This window comes from Poromitra crassiceps, assembly GCF_964638095.1.
Source record: "Poromitra crassiceps genome assembly, chromosome: 3".
Classification (NCBI taxonomy): Eukaryota; Metazoa; Chordata; class Actinopteri; order Beryciformes; family Melamphaidae; genus Poromitra; species Poromitra crassiceps.
Genome location: NC_139625.1, coordinates 26,945,605 through 26,967,391, shown reverse-complemented (window position 1 = coordinate 26,967,391; position 21,787 = coordinate 26,945,605). Strand labels below are relative to the sequence as shown.

At 44.7% G+C, this 21,787-nt stretch overlaps 1 protein-coding gene across 1 annotated transcript in view; it reads left to right on the top strand.

Annotated features, from left to right (window-relative positions):
- Positions 1 to 2,020: 2,020 nt before the first annotated feature.
- The window catches only part of tmem63c (transmembrane protein 63C), a gene marked incomplete at its 3' end in the record, with an annotated part of 85,575 nt that continues 65,808 nt past the window's right edge, over positions 2,021 to 21,787 (top strand). Inside the window, exon 1 of the mRNA XM_083634058.1 lies at positions 2,021 to 2,502. The remainder of the gene's footprint in view (positions 2,503 to 21,787) is intronic.

Sequence of the window (21,787 nt, the reverse complement as noted above, 5' to 3'; positions counted from 1 at the left end):
CGAAAGCTTTACATCTTAATATTTTGGAACAAATGTCTTTTCTTATCACTGATAATCATGCATGACTCATCTGCACAGTAGCTGCAGCCTATTTTCCTTTTAGTATTCAATTGAAATATATGATTGTGAATAGATGACACATGCTTTGGTTTGTCCAATCAAAATCCTTGTCAGCAAACGCATGACTGTGTGATTCCTCAGCTGAGTTAGCCCTGCTGCCAATGTCCTTTTTGTTCTTTAAAAGGCCAAACATGCAATCTAAGTAGGAGTGACACTTTTTCCTGCTCAAACACATTGTTTGACATAATGACAAGAGGACACAGGGCAACGCTGAACATCTAGTACTGTGTTTTGAGCTAAACCAAAGCCTGGGCTGGAGGTCGTTTCACCAGATCCATCTCCACTACAATACACCATTGCTCCAGCCAGGTTTCCTTGTCTTGTCAGCATGTATTTATGCTATGAACAAACTGAGTGACCTTATTAGGCCCTATCAGCTGGTGCACCTTCAAAAACACATTTAATCAGAAGCTGGGCAGCTGGTGAGACAGCGGTAAGAGTCTGGCTCTGTCCCATTTTGACTGCTACATCTCCTCTATTCACTTAATACTATCTTGCACCTTCTCACATTGTCAAATCTGTCACTCATGCTTCAATAATATGAGTTGGACAATTTGACGTCTTAGTAGAGAGAGAAACATCGCTTCTGAACCATCTTTTGGTATACGTGTGCTAAGTTACAATAGTATACGCTTGGGATGTCCAGTAGGCTGCATGGTTTCAGGAGTGGTGGAGGGCATAACTTGCTATGTCTGCAGGAGAAAAGTTTCACTGTCTGGACAATGGTACACAGTGGGAGTGGCAGGGAGAGGCCAAAGCCAAATAAAAGAGTACATAAATAAATCATTCCCAGAAGAAGCGTGGCTTGCTTAGCTTCCATTCTGTCATTGTGTCCTCTCCACCAATCACATATGATTAAGACATACAACAACATCATTGTTATGTTGACAGATGCAGCAATTTTGATAAACTGCCTGAGTGCCTGTTATATTCGAGGAAACGTCTTTCATCATTTTGTTTCCACTGACTAATCTGCTCAAAGCTCTGTCCAGGCTGCAGGTGTGTGTGTGTTTGTGCATGTGTGTGTGTGTGTGTGTGTGTGTGTGTGTGTGTGTGTGTGTGTGTGTGTGTGTGAGCGCGTGCATGTGTGTTTGGGGGTGAGAGTGGTCTGAGATGGTCTGAGATGTTTACAAACACTCCCCTCCTGAGTGTGGTCTGTACAATAGCAGACGGAGCCATTCAGCACTGCTGGAGGAATGTGAGGAAGCTCACAAGGGATCTTTTCAGTTCCAGGGCTTCTGCAAACACTGAAGATTAAGTATATGTGTCAACAGTCATGGAATCTCCCTTTCTCTCTCTGCAAACTTAACTAAACCATGCAGTCGCTGTCCCTCTCAAGAGGAAATCTCCGTGCATCCTGGAGCCTGAATCTTACCCATTTAGCAATGGGTGTAATATGTCCCTGCCGAAAAAGATCTCTAAATGTTTACCTTGCCTGAACAGCTCTCACAGAACCTCCTGAGTAGCCTACTCAATAGGAGAGGTTTCACAGTGAGGTTTCATAGTGTATAGGCTACTCAGGGAACTTGCTAGAATTCAGAATTGCTTTGCCAACAGGCTCTGTTCCACTGTTCTATTTACAACATCCCATAAATTCCCATTGCATGTTAGCTTTCACTGAGTCTCAAATGCAATGCACAAAACCCTCTTGCCATCAGTGAGTGAGGCTTCCCTCCCTGAAGACACAGATGACATCGAGCAGAGAGAGAGAGAGAGAGAGCAGGGAAGAGAAGAGAAGGGGAGGAGATTAAATGGCCAGCATATGAAAAGGTAGTGAGGGGCAATTAGAGGCAAGTGTGTCATTGTGCCGACCCGAGGCTCAGTAGCTACACGACTGAAAATCGACCAGTGAAAGTGTCCTGCAACTTGCACTTTTTGGGAAGATGATTTCAAGATTTTGGAGAGATTGGTAGCCTACTGATTGCGTTTTTATTTGTTGCAAGCTTTCTGCACTGAACATGCTTTGTAAAACTCATTTCAGACTGTATTCAATATTTTTTTTATTCTGCGCAGTTATTTAATTTTTAATGTGACAGAACATTTTCAAATAAAACTCTTTTTTCGCCAGTGCTATCTTATAGTCTATTTAGTCTCTGGGGCCTTATTCATTAGTTAGCACAGTCTACTTCATCAGGTTACACGGACGGAGCGGGAGCTACGTGACGATACACGCGTTCTCACCGTTACTGAAGACGGAGGGTTGTTTCACTCATCTGGAAGCTCCTTGTCAGCATATTTTCTCCCAGTCTGTTTGGACTCTTGTGGACTTTCGGCGTGGACCGGGACCCGCCATCCCGCTGCGCCTGCACACCTCACGACATGAAACTGTGCACAGTCATCCAGATTGCGGTGGCGCTTCAGCTGCAGCTCTCACCTGCCCAGGTAGGAACGTTATATTCAATTACACTCAGTCAGTCAGTTGTTACCTGAGGGAAGGCTTTTCTGTGGTGCAGTGCACTGCAAATTAAATCAAACGGGTCAATGTCGCATAATCTGGTGGTTATGATCTACTAGTAGCAAAACAATTGACTAATAGGCGAGAGGAATAGGATACTAAAACATTATTGGAACTTTTGTAGTAGAATGATGCCTATCTAATAGCTTGTTATCAGTCTCGCTAAGTGTCTCCTAATGTCAGAAGGGTTGAGTCAGCAGATCACGGACAGCTTTGATGTGATGGACCACTAATCGCCCACTGCTGCTGGCACCTTGATACATTTTGGATGTGCGTGGGACTGTCTCCTTGCCCTGGCCGGGCTGGTTAGCGTGTTCAACTTTTAAATATGGGATGAAAATCGCCCTGGGTTCGATTCCCCCCTGGCCAGCGACAGCTGCACAGAGGGAGGTAGTGTAACCACTACTTCAACCGGGGTTGACACTAGAGCACGCTGGCCCTTGGCCATTGGGATTGCCCCTTTATATAAAAAAAAAACTGTTTTGGATGTGCGCCATCCTGCAGCCCTGTTGGCTCATTCGTTATGTGGAACGTGACAAACTGCATCGCTCTCGCCGCGTGGAAGAGATGATGCAAGCATGGAGACGCTTACTAAGCTTATAATTAGGCTACAATGTAGAGCAACATCATACTTTAGTTATGAGCCACTCTCACAGACATTGGCATTAGGCCTAGAGATCTTCAGTGTGTAGATTTCCATTCAGACATCAATGTTGGAGACTTTTCCTTCAATTAAGTTTCTCCAGTAGGCTAATGATTTGCTTGTTGATATGGCCTGCTATAAGTTCCGTAAGCGTGTAGCAATGTAGAGAGGTATCAGACTCTGGTCTTAACAAGCTGCTTAGTCTGAGAGTCTTGGCAATGTGCCATGTGAAATTGGCAAGACATTTTACAGTCCTGAATTCTCTACTTTTCATCTGCACCTGCAGCTTTGCTTCCCCCAATTGTTTATTTTGTTTTCAGCATATTATCTCCATTTCAATTAACACCAGGCAGTGTGGATAATGGTGGTAAACGATGATGATGATGATGATGATGATACTGGCGTGTGTGCATGCATGTGTGTGTGTGTGTGTGTGTGTGTGTGTGTGTGTGTGCGTGTGTGTGTGTGTGTGTGTGTGTGTGTGTGAATTGCTATTGAAGCGTAATTTCAGGCTACTCATATCACTGTCAGGCAACAGTGGATCAGCACAAAGATCAGCACAAAGCTGCTCTGTTCTCTGTTGCCTGGCACTGCCTGCCTGTAGTCCTATATTGAAAATGTGCCAATAGGTCTGAGCCGAAACTGGAGTGAGGGCTCATTCAAAGGCTTGTGCCGTCCTGCAGAAACACTTGTAAGGGGATGTGCCGCTGGACGTTGGGACGTGTGCCAAGTGTGGCTCCAACATTAGAATCCATTCAGTCTCCATTTCCTCCCGAGGTGGCAGAGGGCTGGCAGTCCTGTCTGACGCCTCTCATGTTTAATGCAAAACCAGGCCGCTCCTGCGTCCATTCACTGCCTTTGTCACACACACATAGACTGATGCTGTCTACTGGACTGAATGGCACCGTAGTGATTTTCCCTTTGCAAGCCTGTCTCCTTTGTATATAAATATTCGACTCGGACACTCAGACAGTCAGACCGCTTTGTGTCTCCCCACATTCTCTATCCTCCAGAGCCTCTGGAGTCCACAGCTTCACTAATCCTCATAATCAGCTCACAACCCGCTTAGTCAAAACAGGAGTGACAAAATCCAGGACCCTCGACGTGTAGCAGGTTAAATGTCTCCCTGCTCGCCTGACGACTGACGGCAAATGTAAACTGCGATTCTGAGATTCATCATCCTATCTCCCAAGTCATATGAATCAGTAGAGGAGAGTGTCAGCTACTGCTGAGAAAAAACATGTATCCAATCAAAACACTGGAATACCCTCGCATTTATCAACAGGAAAAATGGAAATGTATACTTGCACAGCGTTCTTATTCTAATCCTTGAGTAGTCTCGCTGGCCAGCCTCCCCTCCCTTCCGTGAGAGGAGTCTGGCTGCACGGAAACAGGCTGCTGGCATAAGCCCTCCCCTGCTCTACAGCTGCTCTCCCATTGGAGCGACTGTTTCAGTCGCTGCCCGATGTCCGCTCCTCCGCTTATTACAAGCTGTCATTGGTTCCGACCATGTCAATCAGAGCGGCTTCCACTCCCCCCTCCCTGTGTGTCGCTGTAGTCCCCTGCCGCCGCAGTGAAAACAACAATGCTAACTAGCTAGCAAGCTAACGGCAAAAACCTACACACTAGCTCGTTGCTACACGCTGAAAATGGCAAGTTGGATTGTTGGAAACTATTTTCCAAGAGCACTGCCGCTAAGCGCCGCCCATCGCAATTCCAGAATGGTGACCAGCGCTGCCAGACTCCTCTCCCGGAAGGGAAGGGAGGCTGGCCAGCGAGACTAATCCTTGAGTTGCTGTTAGAAGCTGAGGAGGAAGTTTTTGCCATTTCTCATTTCTATTTCACATTATCAGCAATCAGTCGACACTCACAATACTAGGCCTACAACTGCTCTTTTGAATTCATCATGACAGTTGAAGTCATGAGGAGCGCTCTTATTGTTATTTGAGGTATGAATGAGACTGGTTAGGTGTCGGCCCTGGCACGACCACGACCCACAGCAAACCATTCTGCAGACTGGCCAAGCAGAATGGAAAAGACCAAATGAGTCATGTGTCTGGCACCGCTATACATAACTGTCTCTCTTTAGCTTTCTCAAACCTTTAACCATGTGCTCCTAATCGATGACGACACCAGCTCTGTGTGGCTCGTGCCGTTACTCACGTCCGCTGATAGTCAACTGCCTAATAAGCCTTCTTTACTACCAAGGATTTAAGGCATAGTTCAGGAACAACATTTTGTTGGTGTCAATTGTTTCCTCATAAGGGTGTGTGTGTGTGTGTGTGTGTGTGTGTGTGTGTGTGTGTGTGTGTGTGTGTGTGTGTGTGTGTGTGTGTGTGTGTGTGTGTGTGTGTGTAGGTGTGTTATTGTGGTGGGGGTGGGGGGGATATATATTTTACTGAGTCATGGGGCCAAAATGTGTTCACAAAAATAGCTTTCATTTTGAAATAGAGGGCACTTGTAGTGACCATTTTCCAGACCTCCTTAGGAAAATCATTATTTTTTTATGCTTGACAGCAGCACAATAAATAGTTTACAAGATACTCATCTGCATTTGTGGTGTTGCACATGAAACTGCCAGCTTTTGAGGACAGTCGGCGATGAAATTCCATCTTTTTTATTTGAATCTGCTTAGATAATCATTCATAGCTTTTGAACGTTGTGTGATAGAAACATGAGGTTTAGATCATTGTTTTTCCAACTGAAACCTCTGTCACTTAAATATGTTCTACTGACCCTTTATAGAAGTAAGGGATATGTTAAGTGTAGCCTAATACAGTGGTTCTCAACATGGGATCCAGGGACCACCAGGATTCCCTGAGGGGGTTGCAAGGGGTCCCTAGCAAATTGGTGTATTGTTAAACTTCACCATTATTTAATTTAATTTACAAGAAGTTAACACAATTAGAGAATGTAGAAGAACAGTTGTTTTGGTCATATAATGTAGTATCACTGTTATCTCCCTACCTACAAATACAGAGATAGTTTTCTGGACAAAATCATATCAAATAATTAAAAAAAAATCTAATTTGACAAAATGTCATCAAATGGGGGGTTTGTGGCCTTAGTGTGGACTAAATTAGGGGTCCTTGATATGAAAAGGGTTCACTGGCCTAATATATCCTTCTATTCACTGTAAGTGGGCTCAAGCTTGTTTTCAGGGCTATGGGGTTAGAATTAGTTAGACTAGTTAGGTCAAGCTAACTAATAAAGGTACTAATAAAGATGGAGTAAAACCAGTTCCAGTTCTGCGTCAGAAGTGACAGGCATCAGTACAGTACACTGCAGAATATCCATGCTGCACATGGTGTAAACAGGGTCTGTAAACAGAGGTGACAGGCATCAGTACAGTACACTGCAGAATATCCATGCTGCACATGGTGTAAACAGGGTCTGTAAACAGAGGTGACAGGCATCAGTACAGTACACTGCAGAATGTCTATGCTGCACATGGTGTAAACAGGGTCTGTAAACACAAGTGACAGGCATCAGTACAGTACACTGCAGAATGTCTATGCTGCACAGGGTGTAAACAGGGTCTGTAAACACAAGTGACAGGCATCAGTACAGTACACTGCAAAATGTCTATGCTGCACTGGGTGTAAACAGGGTCTGTAAACAGAGGTGACAGGCATCAGTACAGTACACTGCAGAATGTCTATGCTGCACAGGGTGTAAACAGGGTCTGTAAACAGAGGTGACAGGCATCAGTACAGTACACTGAAGAATGTCTATGCTGCTCAGGATGTAAACAGGGTCTGTAAACACAAGTGACAGACATCAGTACAGTACACTGCAGAATGCCTATGCTGCACAGGGTGTAAACAGGGTCTGTAAACAGAGGTGACAGGCATCAGTACAGTACACTGCAGAATGTCTATGCTGCACAGGGTGTAAACAGGGTCTGTAAATAGAGGTGACAGGCATCAGTACAGTACACTGCAGAATGTCTATGCTGCACAGGGTATGTAAACAGAGGTGACAGGCATCAGTACAGTACACTGCAGAATGTCCATGCTGCACAGGGTATGTAAACAGAGGTGACAGGCATCAGTACAGTACACTGAAGAATGTCTATGCTGCTCAGGATGTAAACAGGGTCTGTAAACAGAGGTGACAGGCATCAGTACAGTACACTGAAGAATGTCTATGCTGCTCAGGGTGTAAACAGGGTCTGTAAACAGAGGTGACAGGCATCAGTACAGTACACTGCAGAATGTCTATGCTGCTCAGGGTGTAAACAGGGTCTGTAAACAGAGGTGACAGGCATCAGTACAGTACACTGCAGAATGTCTATGCTGCTCAGGGTGTAAACAGGGTCTGTAAACAGAGGTGACAGGCATCAGTACAGTACACTGCATAATGTCCATGCTGCACAGGGTGTAAACAGGGTCTGTAAACACAAGTGACAGGCATCAGGACAGTACACTGCAGAATGTCCATGCTGCACAGGGTGTAAACAGGGTATGTAAACAGAGGTGACAGGCATCAGTACAGTACACTGCAGAATGTCTATGCTGCACAGGGTGTAAACAGGGTCTGTAAACACAAGTGACAGACATCAGTACAGTACACTGCAGAATGCCTATGCTGCACAGGGTGTAAACAGGGTCTGTAAACAGAGGTGACAGGCATCAGTACAGTACACTGCAGAATGTCCATGCTGCACAGGGTGTAAACAGGGTCTGTAAACACAAGTGACAGACATCAGTACAGTACACTGCAGAATGTCTATGCTGCACAGGGTGTAAACAGGGTCTGTAAACACAAGTGACAGACATCAGTACAGTACACTGCAGAATGCCTATGCTGCACAGGGTGTAAACAGGGTCTGTAAACACAAGTGACAGGCATCAGTACAGTACACTGCAGAATGTCCATGCTGCACAGGGTGTAAACAGGGTCTGTAAAACACAAGTGACAGACATCAGTACAGTACACTGCAGAATGCCTATGCTGCACAGGGTGTAAACAGGGTCTGTAAACACAAGTGACAGGCATCAGTACAGTACACTGCAGAATGTCCATGCTGCACAGGGTGTAAACAGGGTCTGTAAAACACAAGTGACAGGCATCAGTACAGTACACTGCAGAATGTCTATGCTGCACAGGGTGTAAACAGGGTCTGTAAACACAAGTGACAGGCATCAGTACAGTACACTGCAGAATGTCTATGCTGCACAGGGTGTAAACAGGGTCTGTAAACACAAGTGACAGGCATCAGTACAGTACACTGCAGAATGTCTATGCTGCACAGGGTGTAAACAGGGTCTGTAAAACACAAGTGACAGGCATCAGTACAGTACACTGCAGAATGCCTATGCTGCACAGGGTGTAAACAGGGTCTGTAAAACACAAGTGACAGGCATCAGTACAGTACACTGCAGAATGTCTATGCTGCACAGGGTGTAAACAGCGTCTGTAAACAGAGGTGACAGGCATCAGTACAGTACACCACAGAATTCCTTCAGGAGAACATTGTTGCTACATTCTGTGATTTTTGGCAGCAAACAGAATCAAATTGGAACTGATGCAATCCAAGCAATACTGAATCCTGACGTGTGTGTGTGTGTGTGTGTGTGTGTGTGTGTGTGTGTGTGTGTGTGTGTGTGTGTGTGTGTGTGTGTGTGTGTGTGTGTGTGTGTGTGTGTGTGTGTGTGCGTGCGTGCGTGCGCGCGCGCGTGCGCAGTAGTCATTTTATTTTCTCGAAACAGTCCCAGTCTCATATGGCTCTTCATATAGGGTGGAAGCACCTGGGTTCCCCTTTGGAACAATGGTGGCCCATCTCACGGCCTCTCGCTCACCCTGTCACCCTGCCCGACGGGGCATGGGCCATATTTGCCATCCACCGGTTATGTTGCTCACATTCCTTGACACTTTATTTCCATCCTCCTGTTCAGCGTATTATTAGCACTTCCTGTGGAAATGTATATATGTACATGCACTTCCTGTGGATATGTGTGTGTAAAATGACAATTGCAGCACTATCTCAGTATTAGTGCTTGCATCCTGCCTGCACTGCACTCAAAAATATCAAAGAGCTTTGCCAAAGCCCGCTCCACTGCCTGTTGCCTCCTGCCCATTTGCCAACTTTCCACACCTTCAAACAAAACCATTGGAATGCTTTATGTACCTTGGCTCCATTGGTGCAGTGAGAGTGTTACTAATCTTTCCATGGACACAATAAAACATGCAGTTGAAATCTTTCCATGCCATAGACACAATACAACCTGACAGACATAGGTACATAGGAAGCAATTAGTCTCCATAGAAAAATCAATGGAAATTGAGCTTTTAAAGCTGCTATTTAAGATATTATGACACTGTTAAATATATAAATAAATCTAAATTCCCTTGTATGAGCTCCTTCTTCTTACCTACCTCTTTTGACTGTTTGACTTGAGAGAAAGTCTCTCTCCTAACATTTCAGAGGTGATGTATGTTCCTATTGGAGGAAATCGCTGGTCTTCTGCTCCCATGTGTGTGAGGATGACTCCGTACAGGTGTTTCCTTTACTTCATCACCAGCAGCAAAACAATGCTCGAGTGTGACCATCTGTGTCACACAGAGCCAGTCACCCCGAGCAGAACCAGTACAGAGACTAGGAGCTATTTATGTACCCAAAACAAGGATGTGATCACAAAGCAGATCTAGTCAGGTCATAACAGTTAACACCTGACACTATTTGTGTGCATATGGCGGTTGGGAGAGCATTGCACTAGACTAATAGTGTGTATGTTTTTACTATGTTTATTTTAAAGGGAAAATCCACTTTAAAACACTTGACTTGGTGGATTTTTGTTATTCCTGTGGATATCTGGCCAAGCGTAGACAACTTGATATCACATCAAGAGATTCGCAACGCAGCTACAATGGAGTTTTAATAGAAGAAATGTTTTCAGATATCTACATCAACAGTAAACTTCAGGTGTTGGTGTGTGTCTGTCAGTCAGTCAGTCAATCAGTCAGTCAGTCCATTGTGCAAGACAAAGAGATAGCAATATCCTCTCCGATAGTAGCTTCAATAGACCACAGTGCAGCCACAACACATGTTGCTTTTTGAGTAAGGGGTGCAGCTCTTGCCGTTTCTCAACTGGAAAAAGTCTCGCCCTCTTCCTGTTACTAATCGCTATTGATCTCTCCACCTACACATGTAGCCCACAGCTGAATGCAACAAGCTCACACCCCTTCTCTGGGGGCTGTCAAAATGAACTCAACTGAAATGAACTGTACAGATGAGGCAGGTTGAGGGATGGATACACCAAAATAGTAAAACACACCACAAAATATCTCCTGGAATAACATCACAAACTAATGATATGTGACAGTGATGATCTAAAGGGGCATTCATCCTTTAAAGTAGATGTTGCATTAAAGAATATCAAAGCCAAACTTTCTCTCTCTCTTTCTGTGTCGTCTTTCCAATTCAGATGCAACAATCATGTCTGCATGTGAGTCCATGCAGCTGCAGTGACCCGGTGCCTGATAGGGCTGTTATTTTGCCTTGTCGTGGTGCGTCTCTTTAGTTGTAATGTCGCGGCCCAGGGGAGGGGCCCAGGGGAGGGGCACAATCGCAATCAGGAAATATGGATTTCTCCTTCCTCCTGCGGGGGAGGAGCAGCCGTCTACGCAGCAGGCTTTAATCTCCCATCTGGATGTCATTTGCTGTGGTTTACACAGTGAGAGCAGCGTTTACTGTAATAGGGACCACAATTACCACCGGTCAGCCTTATCTGAGGACCTGTGTCGTGTGTGTGTGTGTGTGTGTGTGTGTGTGTGTGTGTGTGTGTGTGTGTGTGTGTGTGTGTGTGTGTGTGTGTGTGTGTGTGTGTGTGTGTGTGTGTGTGTGTGTGTGTGTGTGTGTGTGTGTGTGCGCATGCGTGCGTGTGTGTGTGCACATGGCATGCACGTTTTGTACTGTGTGTTTGTGCATGGCGTGCACGTTTTGTACTGTGTGTGTGTGTGTGTGTGTGTTGTGCATTAATGCATTAATGGATTCTATTGAGGAAATTACTAGGGGGTGCGATCCGGCTAAGCCACGATCCGATCCGATTCCGATTCCTGGGGTCACGATCCGATTCCAGAATCGATTCTCGATTCCAACGATTCTCGATTCCAACGATCCTCGATTCCAGAATCTAGAATCAATTCTCAATTATGTAGTTTTATATTGCAATAACACACAAAGGTAAATATAAGACACAAAATGACAAATGTATTAATGCTGAACTTCAAATTCAACTTCTGTATTACAGTCAGGGCCTAAATTCATTTTGCAAACTAGGGGGGAATTCCCCCCTTATGTTCTTCAGATAAGATGGATTTATAGGCTGGGGGGGATCTGTAGACTTTGAGAAGGATTTATAGATTTTGGGGGGAATACATTAACCAGAGTTCTTAAGTGCAAGAGGTGGTGGCACCGTGGCAGTACAGTACACAAATGACATGAACATTTGGACACTTATTCAGCCGGTATCTTGCATGTTGCGTTCAGGTGCACTGTAATTTTTTTTTTTTTTTTTGTCTTGGGAGTTTGGAATCGATCCAGGAATCGTGGCATTAAGAATCGCGATCCTTTCAGAATCGATTTTGTTTTTTGGAGCACCCCTAGAAATTACCTTGATCTAAAACAACATTTATATGGCCCTTTACCTCTGCCCTGTCACCGCAAAGCAGCATTTTCATTGCAGTTTTTGATTCAAGTCTCGAGACGTTCATTATGTGAAGATTTTGACAACTACTTTTCTACTAGAATGTGGTTGCTTGCATGCAAGCAGACTCACAGCAGAATATAATCATTTGTATCCTAAAGACACTTTAAACTTTTGTCTCCAAATTCGGAGTTTCCTTAAAGTCACTCATCATCACACGTTTGAGAGACACGCAGAATGGTTGAAGGTCACTGTGCCATACAGTTCCTAGTTCATACAGTAACACAGCTGTTTGTGTTTGTTTTTTAATCTGTGGAATCATTCTGGCTTTCAAAGGCTCCTTTCACAGCCAATCCTTTGACAGAATGTCTTGGATTGCTGCGGCACATTTAGCTGCTGTGTTGCTGTTTGAGCGCTCTGTGATCACGAGCCCTGACCTGACCACCCTAGAGTCCCAGCTGGAGACTGTCAGGCCTATAATGGCACTGCTGTCACTGGAGTTTCACCCCACTTCGTGTATACAAAACACAACCTGCCCTTTCTTTTGTAGCCATTGAGAGTAGATACAGTGACCTCCGAGCTCTTGGGGGAAGCCTGAGAATTTATGTCACGGTCACGGTTTTGTTGATCTGGATTCTGGAGAAAGGGATGGGTGAGTAGTCAGAGGAGTGGGTCAGGGAGCTAGCGTCATTTTCTTCTCACTCACCTATCGGACTCTGTGTTTGTATTCACTTGTGTGGTCTCGTGTTTGGAGTCAGTCTTGAGCGTTGGAGACCAGAAACATGACACAGTTCCCCCTGGCCCGTATGCTTTCAGGGAGTCGGAGGGGCAGGTGCTTCACTGGACTGCATTGTGGGTGGGAGGGGGACGGGATGGTCGTTAGCTGTTTCTTCCGAACCCCCCTTCCCCGCTGGCGCTGACCTGCATCTCATCTCAGACTGTTCGTTCACATTGTCACCCTCACAGATTAAGGTTGAGTTTCACATTAAACTGTTATAGCAGTGTAAATAAACGGATAGAAGTACCTTCAATACAAAAAGCAAACGTGTGTTATTATTGCTACATATAAGCCCACAAACCTTTCGGAGTCTCTGTTGTTGGATGGTGAAACAAAGCATGACTTACTGTCATGGTTTTGTCATTCAAACGGGAAGAGAAACACAGATGAGCTAGTCCATTCACCCCACAGTTGTCTTGTCTGTTTAGACGGCATTTAAAGTGTCCTCTGCGTCTTGATACTCCACTTTCTATCATCACTTACACTTGGCCACACTGCGTCTGTAGAGTGTGCAGCCTGCTGGCTGGGATCCATGCCTTTATGATTATTGCCCTCTGAGTGGCTGTAGTATCTGCCATTACAGTCAGTGAAAAAGGCCGTTTTGTTCCCCGAGCTTGACCCTCACTGCTCAAAGCAAAGAACTCCTTAATGGCCTTGTCTTGTTCTTGGTCCCCACCATGTTTTATTTTTGCTCCCTTCCTCTGACAGATGGAGAGAAGAGAGGAGGTTAAAGATGACGCAGTTCAGCTGTGTGGGAGTGGAGAGTGAGGAGCCCTGGAGCCTCTGTGGAGTGACAGCAGGAGCCCAGGGACACAACAGGTCCTCTGCTCTGACCCAGGGAACCAGGCAGGGAACATGCACTCTTAACCAGCAGCTGGCAAACTTTCACTAGAGAGATCAGAAAAATAAGAGACTAGTTTTCGAAGTGAATGCTATATTTGTTGCAGTCCTGCTGTGACTGATGTAGATGTTTTGATGTACGCTCAGTCACTAGATCCCTCTGACCGGCCCTTACTCTGCAAAGCACTACTCTCTGCTCAAAGGGGACAGAGAGGGAGAGATGGAGATAAGCTGTAAGCACAATGTCCCTGAGAACCAGATGCCAAGAAATGAAAACTACTACAAGATTATGGGAGCATAATAGTCAGGGAGAGCACAAACCTCAATACATATCCAGCATGTTGATTAGCCAATGAGAATGGCTTCTCCACAGGAGGCCTCTGGACCAACATTAAACCGCGTCATTTCCAATGGCCAACTGTCCACAACTGTGCTGAGTGTTCCTGGACCCCGGAAATTCATATTTACCTGATAACCCCAATAACATACCCATTCTCACCCACCGCCTCCTTACTCTAGCACCCAATCTAGAATTCTACATGGGTCACTCAAAATTGCACAAGGGGTAGTTATATCACATCCTGTGTATTCAGATTTTGTTTTATCTGTATGCTTTACTATTTCCCTCACCAGCCACTTTGTGTGTGTGTGTGTGTGTGTGTGTGTGTGTGTGTATATATATATACATATACATATACATATATGTATATATATATATATGTATATATATATATATGCGTATATATATATATATATGCGTTATATATATATATATGTATGTATGTATGTATGTATGTATGTGTGTGTGTGTGTGTGTGTGTGTGTGTGTGTGTGTGTATATATATATATATATATATATATATATATATATATGCTATTATCAGAATCAAACTATTTCAGGAAAATGTTGCAGATGTTGCATGTTCAAGTGAAGGTGATTATACGCAGTGTCCCATTATCAGCCTAGTGTAGAAGAATTTATAGTCACGACAAGTCAAGTTTATTTGTATAGCCCTTAATCACAGTCAGTCTTAAAGGCCATCGCAACGCCCACATTATGAAAACAATAAATGAAAATGACACCCCCTTCCCAACCTTAGACCCTGACTGATGACAGGGGAAAAACTCCCACACAAACCTCATTAGGAAGAGAGAGGGAAAAAACGGACGAAACCTTGTGACTCAGGGAGGAATCCCTCTTCCAGGACTTATAGAGCAAGTGTCTAAACAATGTTTGACTTTAAAAGGTTCCTCTTAAACTGAATCACCTCCCACTCATCGTGTCCTCACACAGTCATCCTATATACTGTACGTATTGCACAAGGACGGACAGTTTAGTTCTGTGAGGAATGGATCGTCAATGTAGCCTTGCTGCCAGTGTTTGGGGGCAGCTCACAATAGGAGGTGCCAAGAGGTGGCCTTGTCTTGTCCAGACTTAACCCTGAACCTGGGTCAGATCCCCCCCATGGTCACCACATACTGAAAGGCAACTGAGACCGGAGCCAGAAAGACCCTGCAGAACAGCCTCTCCCTAAAGCACATGAAAGCCCATAGACAAAAAGAAAGAAGCAAATCATATGCCAATTAACACTGCAAAGAGATGTATTTGATGTCTCTGGCATCTAGAGAGGGTGAAAAAGATGAATCAATGCCCCACGGAGGGGGAAATGACTTTGAACAGTAACTATAAACGGAACTCTGACTGTATCAAGCTGTGCATGAAGAATATTGTGGTAGCGGAGCTCACTGTGTCCTGCGGTGCTCTTGTGAAGTCAACACAGTTCAGTGAACGCCTGCCTATATAGAATAGCTGCTGTCCCAGGAACAGCTGTACATTTTGGCCGGGTTGAAAAGGGGAGATGCCCGAGCAGTTCCTGTAGCACAGGGAGGATCCAGCCTCAAGTAGATGACTGGCTCTTGTGTATCTGCTGATATGAAGCTCTGTCATGTGAAGAAGAGAACAATCCATTCCCAAACACACAGACCTGCCTGCTACCAATAGCGCTGACAAATACAGGAAACTGTCAGACGTTTGAGGAACCTCTGAGTCTGAAGTGTGTGTGTGTGTGTGTGTGTGTGTGTGTGTGTGTGTGTGTGTGTGTGTGTGTGTGTGTGTGTGTGTGTGTGTGTGTGTGTGTGTGTGTGTGTATAATGTGCATCATCATCAAAGTGGGACATTCCACTTCCCTTCAGTCACATTATTTGGAAAAAGAAAGGCAGGTCGTAGCCCTGTACTGACAGATACTCTCCTCGCCCTCAAACTAAGTTTGGTTCATAACAGGAAGAGGAGGCATTTCAGCAATGGGCCGATGGTGTAAAAAGCAACTTTAGCACTAATGAAATTTCCTCCTCCGTATGTCTGCTATTATATAACAACTTTTGGACCAGCTTTCCAAGCCAATGGCACCGTCAACGCATAGACAGGGCTGGTGTAACGGTATAGATCTCTGCAGCTATCGTCACTGAAACAGGCCGTGAAAGGTAACACCACTGATGATGACATAGTGCGGAAGCAGGTTGTTTGCCGCCTGTCCAGCGCTTCTGCTGGAGGCTATTTTATCAAATGGAGATTTCCCTTCCTGAAATGGAGTCACCCAGAGGTTTTGTGTTTTCCCAGGCCAATGAGAAACACACTCTGTTTCTCATGGGATGATGGGAAAGAATCAGGACAGGGGGAAACCACCAATGGGAAAATAAATAGAGAGCTGAATCTTACACCACAGGAAACAGGTTTTGAACCTAAACAGTTGGGCACATAGAGGAATGGGATCTATAGGCTATAAGAGACAGGATCTGGTGCGCGTCAAAGAGACTTTTCCACAGTAGAGAGGGAGAAACGATGTGTGTTCGCTCTCTTTGTGTCACCGTAATTAGGTTTCACTGCTGGCTGATGCTGTCTTTATATTTATGAAAATGGGGCTTTTCATATTCGACGCCTGTGTTAATAAGTACAGCTTGTTATTCAATTCCCGGTGGTAGTGGTACTTCCGGCTTGGTCAGACGTTCCTACAGACACAATTGGCTGTGTCTGCGGGTGGGAAGCCGGTGGGGTATGAGTCCTGGTCGTTGCACTAGTGCCTCCTCTGGTCGGTCAGGGCAGGTCACCTGTTTGGGCGGGGGGTGACTTGGGGTAAAAGCGTGATCCTCCCACGCACTGCATCCTGCTGGTGAAACTCCTTGCTGTCAGGTGAAAAGAAGCAGCTGGGGACTAGTCTGGAGCATTCGGGAACTGGGGCGTGACCAATGCGCAATGGCAGGAATCAGAATCCAGTTACCGGATACGTGTGCCAGAAAAATCTTCCGTGTAGCTAACGTTAGTTAGCTAGAGCCTGATAACACGAGGTGCCTAAAAAGTTATATAGTACATAAAACAAAACGTTGATTGGTGCAATATGGCACTGCCACTGTCACCATTTGTGGCGACTAGTTAGCCTACACAACTCGAATCTTCATTTCAACGGGGGAACGATAAAATTGTGGCACATATCCGGTTTACATATTCCGGTTCTGGGCTCTAGGGCGGAAAGACGCCGAGAGGTGTAATTCACAAATGATGGGTGCCAGGCTCTTCTCCTCGGGAAGAGCCTGGTGACACAAGGCTAGCTGGGGACTGCTCATGTATCGGAGGAAGCATGTGCTAGTCTACAACTCTCCCCAGATTGACAGAGGGGGTGGGGCAATGACCGGGACAGCAGGGGGAATTGGCCACGTCCAATTGGGGAGAAAATGTGGAGCAAATCTGGAAGAAGAAAAATACAGCTTTGTTAGGTTTGGTAAGGTGTGGGCATGCCTCTTACCTCTGCCTACCTGTTTATTTATTTCCCATTATCTATGTATCAGTCAACCATTCAAGTCTGGAGTCTCATCTAACAAGAACTTGTAAAAGGTTTTACCCATCGCCTTAATATATTGTCACAGCAAGTGAAGGAATGATCAATGATTTTGTAACCCGTTTTGTTGTTGTTGTTTTGCAGAGCATACCATTGTCAAGCATAAACACAACCGAAGGTAAGAATTTCTGCTTCTTCTCCCTGCACCATCCATCCATCCATTCATCCATCCATCTATCTATATACTGTATCTATTGGTATTGGGGGAGCTACTTTGAAAGTATACCTTTGCAATAAAGCTACTGTTTGGTGAACTAAAGTTTAGTTGCTGTAAAACTACTTTCTCACACTGCTATCTATTTATCTGTGAAAGTGAATTGATGCGATCCCCACGAAAACCTTTGCTTGCCTTAACTTGTGAATTGAAATCTATTGCATGCAGAACATAAAGAACTAAGTCCTTGAATCGTGTCTGTGAGTCAGTCACTGATTTAGATGTGAATCTAGAGAGTAACAGGGCATGTGTGCACAAGCGGGGAATTATGAGGTGTAGGTTTTGCAAGAGCCTTTAGCGGGGCGAGCGCTGGCTGGGTTGATGGATGAGCTCAGGCCTTCACACCCTGCTATCTTACCTTCTCCCCACTCCTCCCCTTCCTCTCCCTACTCCTCCCCTTCCTCTTCCCACTTCACTGTAAATCAATGCCTCTAAGATAAATATATTAAGAGCGTTAAACACTTTCAGCACTTGCAGTCAGAGGAACTGAGAGGGCATGCGGCCAGAGAAGGCCAGGCAAGCTGCTGACAGAGAATCAGGGCGTAGTGGCCATCTCTCTCTGCTCAGCAATCTCCTCCCAGCCTGTCTGCTCTTATAAACAGCTGTTGTGGTGTCAGGCTCCACTCTGTGACCCCGGGGTTGCTGCAGTCCCAGAGGTGCCTGAGCGCGGGGCAGTTCGGCCGGGTTCTGCTCATGGCCATGTTTCCAACGTTTGTTTTCTCTTCCCTCTCTGTTTGTTCGGCCACGATCGGCCCTGTTCCACAACCCCACCCCCCAGACGACTAGACTGGGACTCTTTCACACAAGCATGCATTATACAAACATTTTGACTTCAAAATGAGAACAGGATACGCACCGGCATATCGCATGTGTGTATGGGCATGTTATGAGCATGCTATTGTTGGATTATTGAGGGTATTATTCATGGTATGAGATGAATGCATGACAATGTCTTTGGCTGTGCAGCAGAAACTTGGATGGTACAAGCAAGTTACACAAGCTCAGTAGGCCTACAAGTAGCATGATGTTCCTGCCGTTCCAATTAACCTTTATAGACAAGCACACACATGATGTGGTTCATGGTTGTAAAAAGTGAATTGCAGTAAGATAGAATGACAGATGATAGGTGACAGGTAATATTCTGTAAATAAAAAAATAAATATCAGAAATAATAGTGTTCTTATGCAAATGTATGCATTTTATTATGTGAAATACAAGGTGGTTGGTTTGCAACTGCCTTGCCACCCACAACCCACGATCCCATGCTGATTCCACTCTCCTCCTTTCACCCACAGTGTTGATGTTCCAAGAGGTGTGGGGTCGCAGCTTCTGCAGGACCATCGAGAAGCTGGTGGAGGTGGTGCAAGAGTACCCTGCAGAGGTGGAGCACATCTACAGCCCCTCCTGCGTGCCCCTGGTGCGATGTGCAGGCTGCTGTGGGGACGAGAAGCTGGAGTGCCATCCCACCCAGAAATCAAACGTCACCATGCAGGTGAGACAAAGGCATCATGGGTCCAACACGTCCTTTGGATTCTTTTCTCAATTCTTTTTGTGTCACATTTGGTAACTGCATTGTTTCGTCCCTCAGCTGTTGAAAATCAGGCCAGCGGAGCGGGGTCAAGAATATGTTGAGATGATGTTTGTGGAGCATCAGACATGTGAATGTAGGTAAGAAAACACTTCATGCTTATGGCCTGTTGTAATGTATTCATAAATCTTCAAATATTTAGGATGTTGCAATGGGTGGTTTTATTTTTATTTTTTCATTCATTGTAATATTTCATCCTCAGAATCAGGCAACCCATTGTGAAAGTTGAACGGTAAGAACATGAATCTGATGATCATAAAGTTCAATTTGAAGCCGTTGAAAGTAATATGCATAATAACTTATTGTCCATTGTCACCGTCCTGTAGGAAAAGACAGAGAGGACGAGGAAAGCAGAGAAAGGGGAGACAAAAAGTGAAAGACTGTGACAGGTGAGGGCACTAGCAGATGTAGCCCCTCCCACTATGAATAACTAGCAATGTTGGAGATGCTCATTTGCCGTTGTTCTTGTTTGTGTCCCTCAGGTGCCAGATCCCTCGCAGGTAACTGCGGTGGCAGCCCCGCCCCTGTTGCAACATGGCTCACTATTTATTTCCAGCCCAGTGACAGCATCGAGAGTCTCCTTAGCTCACCTATCAATACTGTGCGTGTCTGCGGCCAGAGACTGGGTTGTCCTGGAGACAGGCCCTCCTGCTGACGGGGGAGCGCTTTTAACCACAAGGTTCAACAGTTAGTGCCTTTTGACTGGTGGAAACAGTTCTGTTACACACCTGACACCACGGACGTCCCTGGGAGCCGGTGCAATTGAGGACCAAACAGACTGAAAATAATATTGATGCCTTCTCTTTTATAGCAGTTATTATCAGCTGTTGTTATTTTCCTGTTTCTTTGGTATTTAAAACTGGTTATTCTTGATTAAAATGTATATTTATTAATACAGGTAAATATTCTTTGGACCAGCAACTTGGAGCAAGTTTGCCATCCTGTGTTCAAACTTCATCTGAGACCAACATAGCACAGGGCGAACTGAACTGAGGGCAGTTGCTCTGTAAATGCAATAATGGAATGTCTCCCTCTAGTGTTTTTTGAAACAGTGTTCGAAATGATTTTATGCTAAACTATTTTGTTCTATTTTATTTGTTTCAGTGGAAATCAGGGCCACTTATTTCCCATACTTGCTTATTGACAGTGTCTACCTATCAGTTATGGAAGTAATTACCACATAATTGCTTGTTCAATATGGATCCACCTCCTCCCAACACCACGGGACAAGATAATTTTTTAACAATGTTATCATCTACAAGTTCTGACCTAAACCAAGATCAATATTTATCAGAGAAGTTTATCAACTTAAGATATGTCCAAAGAAGTTTGTGTGTATAATTAAATAACTGTGAGCAGTTAATAAAAAAGACATATCAAATTGTAAAATAACCAATTGTCAACATTCCTCTGAGAAATTGTATCACTTTCACTCTGTCTCTTCTTGTTGGATAGCACAGTGGTTCTCAACGTGGGGTCCGGGTACCACCAGGAGTCCTTGAGGGGGTTCCAGGGGTGTCCTCAGCAAATTGGTCAATTTCTTTTTTTACACTTTTATTTATTCAGGGGAGTCTCACTGAGAGCAATAATTTCTTTTTCCGGAGTGCCCTGTTCAAATTCACACACATTGATACTACCTGGAAGCTGACAGTAAAACCACAGTCTGATCTGCTGGCCACTGAACAGCTTCACTGGAGCGTTTCACTTTGCCCACCCAGATTTTTCCTGCCGGTCCTGAGGATTGAACCCACCACTGCCCTATTTAAGGAAGGACTGTAATAGGCTAAATAAAATTATATATTTTTCCCACAAAACATGTTATTCACAGCATATTTACAGCCATATCATGGAAATGTGGACCACACCTGTCCCTGTGTCCGGTCGGACAGGTTCGCCAGCCGAATCAATCCTTTGAAAGACTGCACAGTTTCCATAGCAACAGCTGGTGCTCATTCATGCTGACCCAGGGTGTTTCAGCCCTCAACACTGTCTTAAAGGAGCACAGCACATCACATCCAAACAGTCCAGAGCTGGTTCAAACATGAACATGGAGGTACTTTGTATCTGACCTCTGGTGACCTTGAGACGTCATTGACCTCAGTATTGCATTTTTTCAGTTTTTACCCCATCACTCTGCATTATAATCATGTATTGGACAAATCTGCGTGACATCATGACAACAAAAAAGCACTTTCGGTGCCACTGCAGCAGTTAACTAGTATGAAATAAAGCTGAAAAGTGGTGTCAAACAAATGTTAATATCTCAAAAACTATACATCACATCTTATATTTTGACTTTGTTAGTGTTAGCAGAAGTAGCTCAAGGGTCTGATGTATAATATATTATTATGTATGTAGTGTTAAAGTTGTGTGAACTCAACTGTCGCAGTTTTAAAATGGGTGGATTTAGTCAAAAGTACAGCCTGCTAGTGAGACACACTCAAGGCTGGCTCCATAGGATCCCATTAAAAAGGCTGAAAAAAGCATGCAACATAAACTGCGATTTCTCAAACAGTACAAAAGATAGACTAAAGCTGAATTAAGGTGATAGTCCTAAAAGTGGTCACTCGTTTAAAGTTTAAATGGAGTGTCTAGCTTGTATGAAGGA